The sequence below is a fragment of the Arachis ipaensis genome, chromosome B9, assembly GCF_059453495.1.
Source record: "Arachis ipaensis isolate K30076 ecotype BB chromosome B9, ASM5945349v1, whole genome shotgun sequence".
NCBI lineage: Eukaryota > Viridiplantae > Streptophyta > Magnoliopsida > Fabales > Fabaceae > Arachis > Arachis ipaensis.
In genome coordinates, this window is record NC_142444.1 from 68,457,524 (window position 1) to 68,472,950 (window position 15,427).

The following is a 15,427-nucleotide window of genomic DNA, read 5'->3' on the forward strand; positions in this document are numbered from 1 at the left end:
TAACACAGCTTATAGAGTCTTGGCCGTGGCCCTAAGCACTTTGTTTTCCAGTATTACCACTGGATACATAAATGCCACAGCCACTTAACTGGGTGAACCCTTTTGGATTGTGATTCAGCTTTGCTAAAATCCCCAGATAGAGGTGTCCAGAGTTGTTAAGCACACTCTTTTTGCTTTGGATCACAACTTTAACTGCTCAGTCTCAAACTTTTTACTTTACACCTTCACACCACAAGCATATAGTTAGGGAGACTTTCCATTTGGAGTGCTTAGGCTAGGATTTTACTACTTGTAGGCCCTCCTAACCATTGATGCTCAAAGCCTTGGATCCTTTTACTCTTGCCTTTTGGTTTAAAGGGTTATTCGCTTTTTGCTCTTGCCTTTTGGTTTAAAGAGCTAGTGGCTTTTTTTGCTTTTTATTTCATTTTCAGCTTGCTCTTTTTTTTCGCAAGCATATATATATATATATATATATTTTTTTTTTCTTTTAGTGCTTTTTTGCTGCTTTTTCTTGCTTCAAGAATCAATTTTTGGATTTTTCAGATTACCAATAATACTTTTCTTTTTTCATCATTCTTTCAAGAGCCAACTTTCTTAATTTCAACTTCAAATATGCATTATTCATTCATACATTTATAAAACAAAAGCAATGCCACCACATCAAGATAATTGAACTATTCTTAAAATAAACTCGAAATTCATGTATCTCTCAATTCTTTTCAAATAAATTTTTTTTAAGTAAGGTGAGAGATATATAGAACATTTTATAGCTTTAAGACATAGATAGAAATGATCATGCAATAAGAACAAGAGAACAGACAATTAAAAACATAACAGAAAATAGAAAAATAACATAAGAAAAGGGGATTAAGAGAACGAATCCACCTTAGTGATAGCGGCTACTACTCCTCCTTGAGGATCCAATGTAGTGCTTAATCTCTTAAATGTCACGCCCTTGTCTCTGTTGTTCTTCCCTCATAGCCCTTTGGTCTTCTCTTATTTCATTGAGGATGGTAGAATGCTCTTGATGCTCCAACCTCAATTGCTCCATATTAGTGTTTAATTCTCCAAGAGAATTATGCAATTGGTTCCAATAGCCTTGAGGAGGAAATTGCATCCCTTGAGGTATCTCAGAGATTTCTTGCTGAAGCGGTTGCACAGGCTCATGTACATGCTCTCTAGTTTGCTCCATCCTCTTCTTAGTGATGGGCTTGTCTTCCTCAATGAAGATGTCTCCTTCTATGAGAATTCCAGCTGAATTGCATAGGTGACAGATGAGGTGAAGGAATGCCAACCTTGCTTTGGTGGAAGGCTTTTTAGCTACCTTGTACAATTCTTGAGGTATCACCTCATGTACTTCCACCTCACTCCCAATCATGATGCAATGAATCATGATGGCTCTGTCAATGGTCACTTCTGACTGATTGCTAGTAGAGATGATAGAGTGTTGAATGAATTCCAACCATCCTCTAGCTACGGGCTTGAGGTCAAGCCTTCTCAGTTGAATAGACTTGTCTTGGGAATCCCTTTTCTACTGTGCTCCTTCCATACAGATGTCTGAGAGCACCTGATCTAGTTTCTGATCAAAGTTGACTCTTCTAGTGTAAGAATATGGGTCTCCTTGCATCAAAGACAAGTTAAACGCCAACCTCACACTTTTCAGACTAAAGTCTGAGATTCTCCCTTGGACCATGGTGCTCCATTTCTTGGGATTTGGGTTCACACTAATGTCATAGTTTTTCGTGACCCATAAATTAGCATAGAACTCTTGCACCATTAAGATCCCAACCTCCTGGATGGGATTGGCTAGGACTTTCCAACCTCTTCTCCGGATCTCTCTTCAGATTTCTTGATACTTATTCTTCTTAAGCCAAAAAGGGACCTCAGGGATCACCTTCTTTTTTGCCACTACTTCATAGAAGTGGTCTTGGTGGGCTTTGGTGAAGAATCTCTCCGTCTCCCAAGATTCGAAGATGGCGGCTATGGTCTTTCCTTTCCTCTTTCTAGAGCATTCTCTGGCCTTGGGTGCCATAAGTGGTAATGGAAAGCAAAAAGCAACGCTTTTCCCACACCAAACTTAAAAGCTTTGCTCGTCCTCGAGCAAAAATAAACAAAAGAGAAGAATGGAGTAGAAGAAGAAGAAAATAGATGGAGATGGAGGGAGAAAGCAATTCAGCCAAGGGGGCTTTGATGTGTATGAAGTGTGTGTATGACGGTTTAGTAAGAGGGGTATTTATAAGAGTAGGCTAGGGTTAGGTTCGGTCATGGGTGGGTTAAATGGGAGGAAAATTTGATTTTAAAGTGGGTAGGGGTTGGTAGGAGTTATTATGGTTTTGGAAAGTGATATGGATGTGATTGGGGTAGGGTTTATAGGGAAGAGTGTATGGGAAAGTGTGAATGAAAGAAGGGAACAAGTGGGGTAGGTAAAGATGTTGTGGGAGTCACTGGTCTTGAGAGGCTAGGAAATTCAGATTCCCTGCCCTCTGCATTGGAATTGAACACCCAGCACTATGCCCTTGGCTGGCGTTCAACGCCAGCTTTGCTACCATTTGGGGCGTTGAACGCCCAGTCAGTGCTCCCTGATGACAAGTCATCTTAGGCTAGTTTCACAAGCATTTTTAGTTATTTTTACTTAGTTTTCATGCATTTATTAGGCAATAAGTTAGTGTTTGAATAAGAATTTCGTGATTATCTTGATTCAATCAAACATTGTTAATTTTATACATTATCATGAGATTTATGCAAGATTTATTTGATTTTTATGAAATGATGCAAATCTTATGATTTTGGCAAGGCTTTGAGTGCATATGTTTGATTGCAAACAGATGAAAAGAGGCAAGGAAAGATGCAGGGCAGCGCCACGCTCAATTTCAAAGAACGCTACGCTCTCTAGCGACGCGCACGCATACAAGACGCTTACGCGTCGGTGAAGCTTTTTGGAAGATCCACGCGTAGGCGTGCATGGCGCGTACGCGTGGGTGTGATCTATGCTCGTTACAAAAAAGAGCGCTACATTCTTCAAACGAGCGCCTAAGACAAAGCGCGAAGTTGGGATTTAAAGTTTAGCCATCGACGCGTACGCGTGCATGATGCGTACGCGTGGATGTGACATTTTGGGAACAAGCATGCGCATGCATGAATGAAGCTACAGCGTGGAAGTGATGTTTTTCTATCCACGCGTACGCGTAGGTCACGCGTACGCATGGGTAGCATTCTTTGCACGAACGCTATGCTCGTTTGGAGAGTGCTTCCAGGGACGATGGGCGTGCATCACGCGTATGCATGACATGGGCTACAAAGAGAAACGACGCGCACGCGTAAGTGACGCGTACGCGTCGATGGTACAAAAGTGAAGAACGACGCGCACGCGTGGGAGACTCATATGCGTTGGTGAACGAGCGTTGCGCTCTCTTTGAGAACGCTACATTCTCCTGGAAGCATCACCATCTTACCAACTGAAGACCCATTCTGACTTACCTCAACAAAGGCCAGAAAAGCCCAATCCACGTACAGGAAGACTGAATTGGAAAGTATAAAAATAGAGGAGAATTTGATTTGTAAAAAAAAGGCTGGCTGGCAGATCTGGAAGGCCAGTGAGGCAGAGACCCTAATTGGGGAATTCTGCATTCTGTGTATTTTTCATTTCTGCAATTCTTCTATTTTCTATTTTGTATTAGAGCCATGATGAACTAACTCCCAAATTTATTAGGGAGAGGAGCTCTATTGAAATTCCAATGAATCAATGAAATTCTTCTTCTTCTCAATCCGCTTAGGTAGCTATAGGATATCTTCTGTTTTGATTTTGAATTACTCACTCCGGAAGGGGGCTTAATTCAGTGAATGCTTGTGTGAGACTCGGAAGGGGAATCACTTGCATTAGAATTGGAGCTTTATCCTTCACTACTCTCTTGATCAACACTATTCGGGAGGAATTGAGATCTTGAGAGTTAGTGTGGCTTATGGATGAGAGAATGTGCTCTAACTCTTCTCATGACAATTAGATCAAGGAATTGGCAAGATTGATTGTGATTAGAGAATTGGATTGCCAAGGAATTGGGATCCAATCAATTTCAATCCACCAAAGATCTACTCATATGATTGAGAAAGGAGTTGAGACCCATTGATTTATGAAGGATTAGGATATCTCCAATCCCTGATGAATCATTTACTTTGATTTTCTGCAGTTTAGATTTCTCTGATTTCATTTCAATTTGAATTGTCCATTTCCGTTTTGAATTCCAGCACCCAATTCCCTTTATTATTCATTCCATTTAAGTTTCCTTGCAATTTAGATTCAGTAATTTAAATTTCTTGCACTTTAAGTTTCAGTCATTTACCTTTCTTGCAATTTAAGTTTCAGCTCTTTTAATTTCTTGCACTTTAAGTTTCAGCCATTTAAGCTTCCTGTAATTTACTTTTCTGTCAATCTACATTCTGCACTCTAGTTTTCTTGCAAACATCAAACAAGTTTTGATCAGATTTCTAGTAGAGTCGGAAAACATTACAGATAAATTCTTTTTTCCTCTCATTTTTTTAATTAAAAGGTCAAAATTCAATTCTCTTGTCGATCAGGCGACACCCGGATTTGAACTGGGGAAAAAGGATTTGCAGTCCCCCGCCTTACCGCTCAGCCATGCCGCCAAAACGATATGTTACTCAACTTTCACTCAAATCATCAATTGTCTGCTTAACTAAATTTATCACCCAACTAAAATTGCTTGATCCATCAATCCTTATGGGATCGACCTCACTTTTATGAGTTTTACTACTTGATGCGACCAGGTACACTTGCCGGTGAGTTTGTGTGGAATCGATTTTCACTCATCAAGTTTTTGGCGCCGTTGCCGGGGATTGATTTAGATTGACAATGATTAAGTAGGTGATAATTTAGATTGAGCAATTTTCTTTTGTTTTTCTTTTAAGCATATTAACTGTTTGACACATTGTGTTACCAAACCCTCTAACCACATTCTAGCATTAGAATGTCCAGCTTTCATTTGGTTTATTTGTGATTGTGCAAGTCATGGAGGATAGGGTGCATGAAGAAAGAGTAACCAACAATACCCAACCTACAAGAAGGGTGTTCGTCTCTTACACTATCCCCAATCCTAGACACTATGGGAGCAGCATCCTCATCCCAAATGTTCATGCAAATGACTTTGGATTGAAGTCTCAACTAATCACTTTGGTGCAGAACAATTATGTTTATGGGGGTGGTCCTCTTGAAGACCCCAACCAACATTTGTCTATTTTCTTGAGGATTTGTGAAACTATCATGACAAATGGGGTACATCTTGACATCTACAAATTACTTATATTCCCATTCTCTTTAAAGGGCAATGCTTCCCAATGGCTGGAAACCTTTTCCAAGGAGAGCATCAACAATTGGGATGATTTGGTGAGCGAATTTCTAGCCAAGTTTTACCCACCTCAGAGAATCATCAAGCTGAAAATAGATGTGCAAACCTTCACCCAAATGGATGGAGAATCACTGTATGAGGCATGGGAGAGATACAAGGCCTTGATCAGGAAATGTCCACCTGAAGTCTTTAGTAAATGGGACAAACTTCAGAAATTTTATGAGGGCTTGACTCTAAAAGAAGCCCAGAATCTCATAGACACTATGACCAACAATCAATACTTTTATACTCATTAAAGATAACGCCAACCATCAATACTTTTATGATCAACGTTCCTTTTCCATCTATGGTGATGCGACTAGCTATAGCAGCGGAGGTAGAGAGGCAACTGACAGACATCATGTTCAAGATACTAAGAGGCAACAAATTCATTCCATGAGGAGATTTGGACGGATCGACAAAAAAGATACCCTCCAAGAGGAAGGCACCTACAGCGCCATTAACAAACCCACCAACTTCATCAACTCCTCTACCATTTTTTTGGTCTCTTCTGGACTTCTTCCAAGATATATTGCATGATATCCACGACATGGAGCGGCTTGAGCACGAGCGTTTCGAGTGGGTAGCGGCACGATTACCAGGAAGAGACCCCGGCCCAACTCCCAAAGCTTCATCAGAGTTGGTTGGGGAGGAGGATCACTACAAGAAAATAAGCTTTCTGCCACGCTTTAAAAGCTTTCCAAAAAGTGCAAAAAAGCATGCCGATAGCTTTTCGCCACACTTTTTGAGCTATCGGCACACTTTTGAAAGGGTCACATCCGCCAGCGTGCCGGTTGCTCTATCGTCACGCTTTTGTGGATCTATCGGCACACTTTTTTTGTTGGCATGCTTTCATCTCTTTCCACGCTTAAAAAGCGTGGCCATAGGTCTTAACCTATAGGTACATTCAATAAAGCGTACCGAAAAGTGTATGTTTCGCCACGCTTTTAAAACGTCCCAGAATGTTTGTTTTGGGTACTCTTTAAAAGCGTGCTGATAGGAAATATGGCTACACTTTTTAAAGCGTGGCGATAGCCAGTGATACGGCCACGCTTTAAAAGCGTGGCAATAGCCTTATAAAATTAAAAAAAAAATCCTTTTTCTTGTTTTTACCTTCACCGCTGCAAAATATAAATTTTTCAATCCTTTTTTAGTGACAAGATAAATCAAACAATAATTAGTGACATATAATTTTTGCGATAATTGTTTTATACATTAAAAAACTAATATCAAATAGAAAATAAATCACGAGTTCGAATTCCAAAACTAAAAACTGAAAAAAAATACAAAAACAATACAACTTAAATTCTATTTCCTTTGTTGTTCCTCCTTCCTCTAGCCCTTTTAAACTTCCTTCCCTTAGATCATACATAATTGTTTCTGGAACATTTGTGAACTTTTTTACCTACAAAAGATAATTTCTTAAGCTAAACGTTAATGGTACTACACTGAATTACAAATTGTAATGTAATATTCTTAGTTGTTTACTTGTTGCAAGCTGGAGGTGCCATATCCACTGTAAGAAGATGACATGAGGAATTAAACCAGTGACCAATTTTCACAGTCCAAGGCATTTGCGAGAAGTTCCAAGTAGCTGGAGGAAGGAATAAAGAAGAACTCATTATGACAATAAAGCATTAAATAAACTATCAACTGAAAAAATTCATCTGGCATCCTTCGGTAATAGCTATTACAGGACTCTGGTTTCCATTAACTACATTCTGCATGAAGTTTAATGAGGTAGAATGCCAAAGCCTGAAATATGGAAAAATAACTAAGGAATTCTAGCAACTAAAAGTGAACATATACAAGTAAGCTAGATACATAAACTTGATTGCCTTAACTAATAAGCCAACTTATGTCCAAGGAAACGAAAAAGAAAAATTAAGAAAATAAGCCAATTTTTTAAATATAAGCTTAGTCTCATTACAATTAGCAGCAAGGTTTTCAACTTCAACCAGAATCCTGCAAGGTTTTCAACTTCAGCCAAAATCCTGTAAAATCATTCAATTATACTGCATAAATATAAGCTCAGTCTCATTAATTACGAGTAAATTTTCCAACACAAGCTCCTGAGCTAATGAGCATTCACTTAAACAAGGAGAGAACAGAGAAAGATGATCATTCCCATTCAATAAAGTGAATTTACTTGCCAAGCATACTAGAGAGAAATTTAACATCAGAAAAAAGGGATCAACCAGTATACTTCAAATAATAAATGTATTAAAAGCAGTTTGTAAACTAATGTGACCAAAAGGATATATATCAAGTTTGAAAAAAGTTGCTTATTCAAACACTTTATGTTTTCTTATTCTTATTATTTATAGAATTCTTCTTTTGAATATTCCAGGGTGAGAAAAGAAAAAATCACAATGACTCCTATCAATTGAAGATATTTATAGATATATATGGTTAGTGGCCACCATGGAACAATTTTTATCTTTGTCTTCTTTCTTATTTATTGGAGTTAAATATAACCTTCTCAAACATTGAAATTTTTACATGGAAGAGCCGTTGACTAAGTAAAATGTATTAGTTAGCCATCAAGATTCAAGAAGACGCGTCTACCTTTATCTATTGAATTTATCTCAGACATTCTTGGTTAAAAGATTTTGCTTTATTATGCACTATTTTTTCTGCTTTATTCTGTGATCCTTGTCTTGCTTCCATTTGAAAAAAAAAGGGTTGATTAGATTTTTTCATTCATCATCAGAAGATATAACTTTCAGCATCATAATAATGGAACATCATAACAAGTTGTTTCTTCTACTCATGCTTCTTATTCAAGTTCTGCTGGTAGCAGCACAAACAAACAGCCAAGACTATAAGTTCAGCTCAACCCTTTTTGATATCTTACTCTTTGTTTCATGTAGCTTTATCATATCTCATATATATAAATAAAAGAGCAAGAACTCCTGCCATTTTCTTGGGATGCTACTGTATATGGTTGACAAGTGCCTAAACTATTTTAGGCTTTTTATGCAAATTATGTATCAATTTCACAGTGCTCTCTTTGTTCCTTTTGTTTCATACCACTGACTGATTATGTTCTATCTTCACCTTTATCTCAACATAATATGGATGTCAAAATCTATGCTTATTATGCATGCAAGTCATTAACCTATATTGTTACTGATAAACCACTATTTTATGGTTTATCTTGTGCTCAATTGAGTGGTTTTTATCAATCCTCTGCACACTTATTCAGACAATTTGCATGATTTTACAATTCCTTCCCAATTTTGTTCTATGGTTGAAAACTTGCTTCCTGAGCCTTTAAATTGTATATTTTTAATTCTCTTTTATACCATTCAATGCCGTAATTTGTGCGTTAAGTGTTTTCAGGCTTTATAGGGTAGGAATGGCTTAAGGGATGGAAAGAAAGCTTGCAAAAATGGAAGGAGCACAAGAAATAAGGGAGATAACCAGCGATGAGCAACGCGCACGCATGGCTCACGCGTGTGCGTGAATCAGAGTCTGCACGACGACGCGTGCGCGTGCCTGATGCGTACGCATGGTACGCGAAGGTGACCAGCGACGCATACGCGTGAGTGACGCGTACGTGTGACATGCGTTACCTGCAGAAATCGCAGAAAACGCTGGGGGCAATTTTGGGCCGAGTTTGGACCCAGTTTTTGGCCTAGAAACACAGACTAGAGCCAGGGGACAAGAAGAGACTCAAGGGACATTCTCATTCGCATAGTTTTTAGTTATAGAGAGGAGTCTTAGAGAGAAATCACTCTCCTCTAGGTTTTCTTCACATTCATAGTTCTAGTTTTTATGCTTTTGATGCTGTTGCTTTGGATATTGAGAAGAGATACTACCTCCGTTGAAGTTGCTACTATTCTAGTTTGTTTTCTTATTCCTTTACTCTTTTAATTACTCATTAACCCTGTTTAGATAAGGATGTTGTATTTTGGGATTTATTAATGCAAAGAATTACTTTTACCTTTAAGTAATTTTCAGTTATTATTTTATTTAGATTATTATGTCTTCTTCTTATTCCGCTTTTATGCTTGTGAACATTACATTCATGTCAATGGAGTAGACTCCCAACTTGACCTTGGGGGTTGATTAAAAGGATACCCTTGAGTTGGAATACTCAATTGATTAGTTCAATTGAAAGTTGTTGGCTAACTCTCTATTTACTAACGCTAATCCTCCCATAAGGAGAGGATTAGGACTTGCGAATAAGAGTTATCTCAATCACTTGACTTTCTTTTATTTAGTAAGGGTTAACTAGGTGAAAACAACAACCTCTTGCGATTACACTTGGGAGAACCCAACAAGGATAGAACTTCCAATTAATCTTCCCCCCGTCAAGGCTTTTTATTCTGATTATATAAATTCTCTTGCAAATTTTCATTGCTTTAATTTACAATCATTTATTTTTCTGTTCTCCAACTCTTAAAAATTTCTCGAAAAACCCTTGACTAATAAGATAGCACCCTTTTGTCAACTCGTTGGAGACGACCTGGGATTCCTACTCCCAGTATTTTTATTCTAAAATTATGACAACCCTTCTAAATTGATAAGCGGATTTTCGTCGATTAGGAACTGTACTTGCAACGTTATTTCTATATTAATTTCTTAATCGGCTAATTTCCACCACGTCAGTTACCTACTCAGAGATCCTTTGCTGCTAATAAATAAAGCTAGAGTTATGATATAACCTTCAATTAGCCTCTAAAATATTCTTCTAAATATTTAATAGAGCAAACAACTGATGAAACTAATGTTTTGAAATTTTAAAAAGTAATTGATTCTTCCTTCATTTAGCAGTTAGGCAGATATTTTATAAGAATAGATCATTTCTACAATGGTTATAAGAAATAATCAAAAGTTAGAAAATGGATTTGTTTACCTTGTTATTTTTTTCTTTGACAGAATAATAGTTGACATGATGTAGGTTCTTAGTTCTTACTATTGTAAAATCTATTAGAGTTTGTTTGAGATTGTAGTCTTCTATTTACTTAGTTCCTTTAACAAATTTTCTTTTTGTGAATTGTGTTGCTTCAGATAATGGCTTAGCAGCTCTTACAGGATTCTGGACTAACAGACCACCAAATTGGGTTGGTACAGATCGTTATGGTAGTAATTGGGAAGGAATTTGTTGCTCCAACTCAAGGATTACAGAATTGTTAGTCCTCACTTCCTATGACATGAAAGATTGTTTCTCACATTATACTCTTCAGAAACTAATTTTGAAAAAAAAAGTTTTTATTTTTCAGAAAACTATTAAGCATGAATTTGGAGGGACAACTGTCTTTAGCAATCCAACAATTACCTGAACTAAACACATTGTAATTTTCAATTTCTCATATTCATTAAAATAATTCAGTGTGGTTAAGGAATTTGATCTTCAAAATAAGATAAATTGAGAAAACAGAATAACCAATAGATCATTGTAGTGAAATTTACAGGATCTATTAGAATACTAGAACATGAATACCTTAACTTCAGATATATTTTTTGGATAGAAGACTTTAACTTCAGATAGTGAGCAACTAAAAATATCTTTACAGTAGAAACTAATTCAACTGCATGAATAACATGAGGACTATAGTGAAGGTCAGAAAAAATACTACACAAAATAATAGTCAACCGCTTTAACATTCAAAAGTTCTGATAATAAAAAATAACATCCCTAATCAGAAGTTCGAATAATCAAAATCAACTCTTTTACCCCTGGTCAGAAGTTCTGATTATCAAAATCCTTATTCTCTAATCAGAATATTAATTTATTATAATAATTAATTATTTACCTGAGAAGAGAAGAAGAGAACGTTCGAAGAAGAGAGTAGAGAAGAAGTAGTAAAGCTAACAGGGATGAAGAAGGTGACCAGACTGAGCAGAAAAGCATCAGTAGTCACAGAGAAGTTGGTATCTCTGAGGATCAGTCGTCACTCGTCCATCATCAACCAAGGAGTTCCGCTGAGGGTCGAGGTGTCTCTGAGGCTGGTGTGCGGTGACAGTTGCTGGTCAGGGTGGCGTCGTTCGTGAGGGGAGGAAAGTGCGTGGCTAGGAGAGAGGGTTAGGCTCCATGGATAGGTTGGGAAATGGATTAGAAAGAAGGCTCCATGGAAGGGTCACGCGTGAAGAGAACGAGGGTTAGGGCTCGATGGTTTTCTTTTTTCTTTGTTAAGAATTTCATTATGAATGAATGCGGAATTTAGGGCAGGGGATTGGGAAATTTTGGGAGGAGAGGAAATTGGAGTAAAAACGGCGTAGTTTGGGAGGGGGTTTCTAAAAAAAAAATGAAAAACTGTGACCATAGGGGAGGGAACTCTATTGGCATGTTTTTGTACGGTGCCAGATTAAACACAGGATAGCCACGCTTTTCAAGCTTGCCGGTTTTCCTCTATGGCCACGCTTTTCAAGCGTAGCAAAAAAAGCGTGGCCAAATATCAAATCAGTGGTCACCCTCGTAAAGCGTGCCGATTTCTCTCGATGGGCACACTTTTCGAGCATGCCAATAAGAAAGCGTGGCCATCCTCGTAAAAGCGTGCCGATTTCCCTCTATGGCCACGCTTTTAAGCGTGGCAAAAAAAGCGTGGCCAAATCACAAATCAGTGGCTACCCTCGCAAAAGCATGGCCATAGACCACTTTTGGGTACGCTTTAAAAGCGTGACAAAAAAAGTGTGCTGACAGGCCTTTTTTCTTGTAGTGGATGATGGAGGTCATCAACCCCATATCAGTGACAACCAGCTGAGGGTGGTGCCCCCAAGTTATCGTTTTCCCGGATTATGAGCATGCACGGAGGACCGTGCATTAATTAAGTATGGGGGAGGTTTGACAACTTTAAGAGGGGTAAAATTCATTTCTTAAATACTTTACAATACCTTTTAGTTTTCTTTCTTCATTTTTGCAAAATTGTTCTTTTTGCACTTTGTTTGGTTTGCTTGTACATATTTTAGTCCTCAAAGTTCTGTAGTAGTAAATATTTGCATGTTGCATGGTAAAGTAAATAAGTTTGGTAAACAACAAGAAATTTTCATGAAATATTTCTTAGGGCGCGCCATTGATTGAATTGAAAAGTTTTTTCTCAACTTACTTGAAGTAATCCTTTTCATGGAATATAGAAAAATAGCTAAAACAACATACCTTGTGAGATTTTGAGCTCCAATAGATGGTTACACATTTCCAACCATAAAGTTTGTTCTTATGTGATTATACACCTTTTTTATTGTGATCTTAGATTTGCATGAATCTATATGTCCTGTAGTTGGTGTTTGAATGCATTTAGAATGATTGAGGCCATTTTTGATATTGAACTCACTAACCCATATGGCCAACCCTTATATTCACCTTTGTAACCCCTTTTGAGCCTTTAAACCCCCTTTTTGTTCTGACGCTGAGCACATTATTCTCCCTAAAGCAAAAAATCATTGATGTCCTTGAATTGCTCTTTGATTAGCTTGGGTGGAGTAGTGTGTGTTACTCAAAGTGTGGGGGAAGTTGTTGGAAAACATTGGTGATGAAGTTACATGGGGTATTTATTGTGAAAATTTGGAAAATGGATAATTGCTCATGCATTCATTGTTCAAAACATATGCATCTCTTGTTGTTAACAAAAACAAGAAAATTTTGATTTTGTAAAAATAATAAAATAAAATAAAATAAATCTTGTGCATAGTAGAATATGACATAAAAGCTAAATAAAAAGATGCATATGTTTGTATTTTGGAAAGAAAATGTAGGAGTTGACATGAGATAGGAGATAAATAGGTACTTAGGTTATTTTGTTATGTGTATATAGGATGGTATAGGATTAGGTAGACACTTGAGCTAATCAAAGATCTAATTCACTAAGTCCACTTAACCATATTAATCTTACCTCAACCCTAGCCTCATTACAACCCTCCAAAGACCTTAAGATATTTGTTTTCATGCATCAAATATTAGTTGATTGTTAGATGACTTGCAAATCTTTGAGAAACATGATTAAAGAAGAATTGAGTGATTAAGCCCTAAACACTGACCGAATAGAGTGAATACACATCCGGTGAGGGGTTCAATCGCTCAATTCTATGTTCTTGTTTCTTATATTGTATCTTCTTGCAAGTTGTTTGTTAGTTTTGAAAGTTTCAATTCACTTATTTCAGGAGATTGATTGGAATTTCATGGTTTGCTTTTACCAACTTTCAGTAGAATAGATTTTAGTATGTAATATCTAGGTTAGTTGCATGCATATAGGTAGTACATTAAATAAATTGTTTGCCCTTTCTTTCATCTCCTTTGATTGTGATTAGCATGAGGACATGCTAGTCTTTAAGTGTGGGGGAATTGATGAATCCATATTTTACGATAATTTTTTGTTAGAATTGAGAGGATTTCATCATATAAACCTACACTTATTCCATCAAATAGCATGCTTTTGAGCTTTCCCCCTAAATTATGCTTGATTATAAAAACATGCTCTTTTGTGCCTAATTTAACGTATTTTATTCCATTTGCCTTCCATTCAATACCTTGATGTTGTTTTTGAGTGATTTCAGAAGTATAAGGTAGGAATGGCTTGCTGGGATGAAAGAGGAGCATACAAAGAGGAAGAAGCATGTAGAAACAAAGGAGAAGAGCATAGCGATGTGTGCATGCGCACAGCCACTTGTGTGTACGCATAGGCAGCAAAGCAGAGCCAAGTGTGCGAGTGAACAGTATCTGGCGCATCGCACGATCATCCAAAGCATCACGAAGTGTGTGTGCGCACAGCCTCTTGTGCGTACGCACAGCCCGAGATTTCGGCCAAGTGTGTGTTCGCACACGTCTGTGTATACGCACAGTTATCCGCACATGCCTTCATTAAAAATGCACGTGACTCACATTTTTGATGGCTTGGAGGCCCAATTCTGATGGCCATAGCTCATATTGGAGGGGGCAAACATTGTAGAAGGATAGCATATCATTAGGGTAGTAGTAGATAGTAGTAGGAGGCTTTAGGTTTAGTTTCTTTAAGTTTTCTCTCATCACCATTAGGGTTTATATTAGGGTTTTACATTTCAAGTGCCATTTCCATTTCCATTTTTGATCTTGGATTTTTGCTAGCCTCCATTATAAGTATCTCTTAATTACTACTTTTTATAGTTACAATTTTGATACTCTTTCTTGTAATTAAAGTTTTAATGTTAATATATATACTTTTTGCAATTTGCTCTCTTGTTGATGATTTTGATGATTGATGATTGTTATATGCTTGGATGAGTTGTTATTTTTGCCTTTGATCACTTGTTGCTCATAGTTTCAAGCATTTTCTCAATTTTCCCATGTTTAATGTTTATGCCCACTATGTGTTTGTGAAAATGTCAATTTTGATTATGGGCTAAATTTCCACCTCTTGGCTTGGGGAAAATGAACCTATGGTTTCCTAGAGTTGGAATGTCCAACATTTAGTGATAATTCTTAGATTGTTAATTGTTCTTCTTTCCACTAACGCTAACTTGTTGCTAAGGCAATTAGCAAGTGAGTTAGGATTTGTGGATTAAGAACGACTATGCTCACTTAACCTACTCTCCGATGTAAGGGTTAACTAAGTGAGATTAATCCATTATAATTGTCATAGTTGTGATTGCAACAAGGAAAGGACCCTTAGCTCATCCCAAGCCAAGATTCCATTTATGATTTGAATCACACACGCATACATACATGATAAGCGGATATTTTATACGCTTTTTGGCATCACTTTCATATAGTTTTTAGTAGTTTTTATTTAGTTTTTATAGGTTTTAGTGTTAAATTCACACTATTGGATTCTACTATGAGTTTTTGTGTTTTTGGACAATTTCAGCTATTTTCTAGCTGAAATTGAGGAGCTGGAGCAGAAGTTTGATTCAGAGACAAAGAAAGCACTGCAGATGTTGTCTGGATCTGACCTCCTTGCATTCGGAAGAGCTTTTCTATAGTTATAGAAGCTCAAATGGAGCGCTCTTAACGGCTTTGGAAATCTGACTTCTAGAGCTTTCCAGTAATATATAACAGTCCATACTTTGCTTCGGATTAGAAGGCCCAAAACTGGCGTCCAATGCCGGCT

At 37.4% G+C, this 15,427-nt stretch overlaps 1 non-coding gene across 1 annotated transcript; it reads right to left on the reverse strand.

Moving 5' to 3' along the window:
• Nucleotides 1-4,570: 4,570 nt before the first annotated feature.
• TRNAC-GCA (transfer RNA cysteine (anticodon GCA)) lies at nt 4,571-4,641 on the reverse strand. Its single transcript has one exon. It is a non-coding gene; the product is annotated as a tRNA-Cys (tRNA).
• Between the last annotated feature and the right edge of the window lie 10,786 nt (nt 4,642-15,427).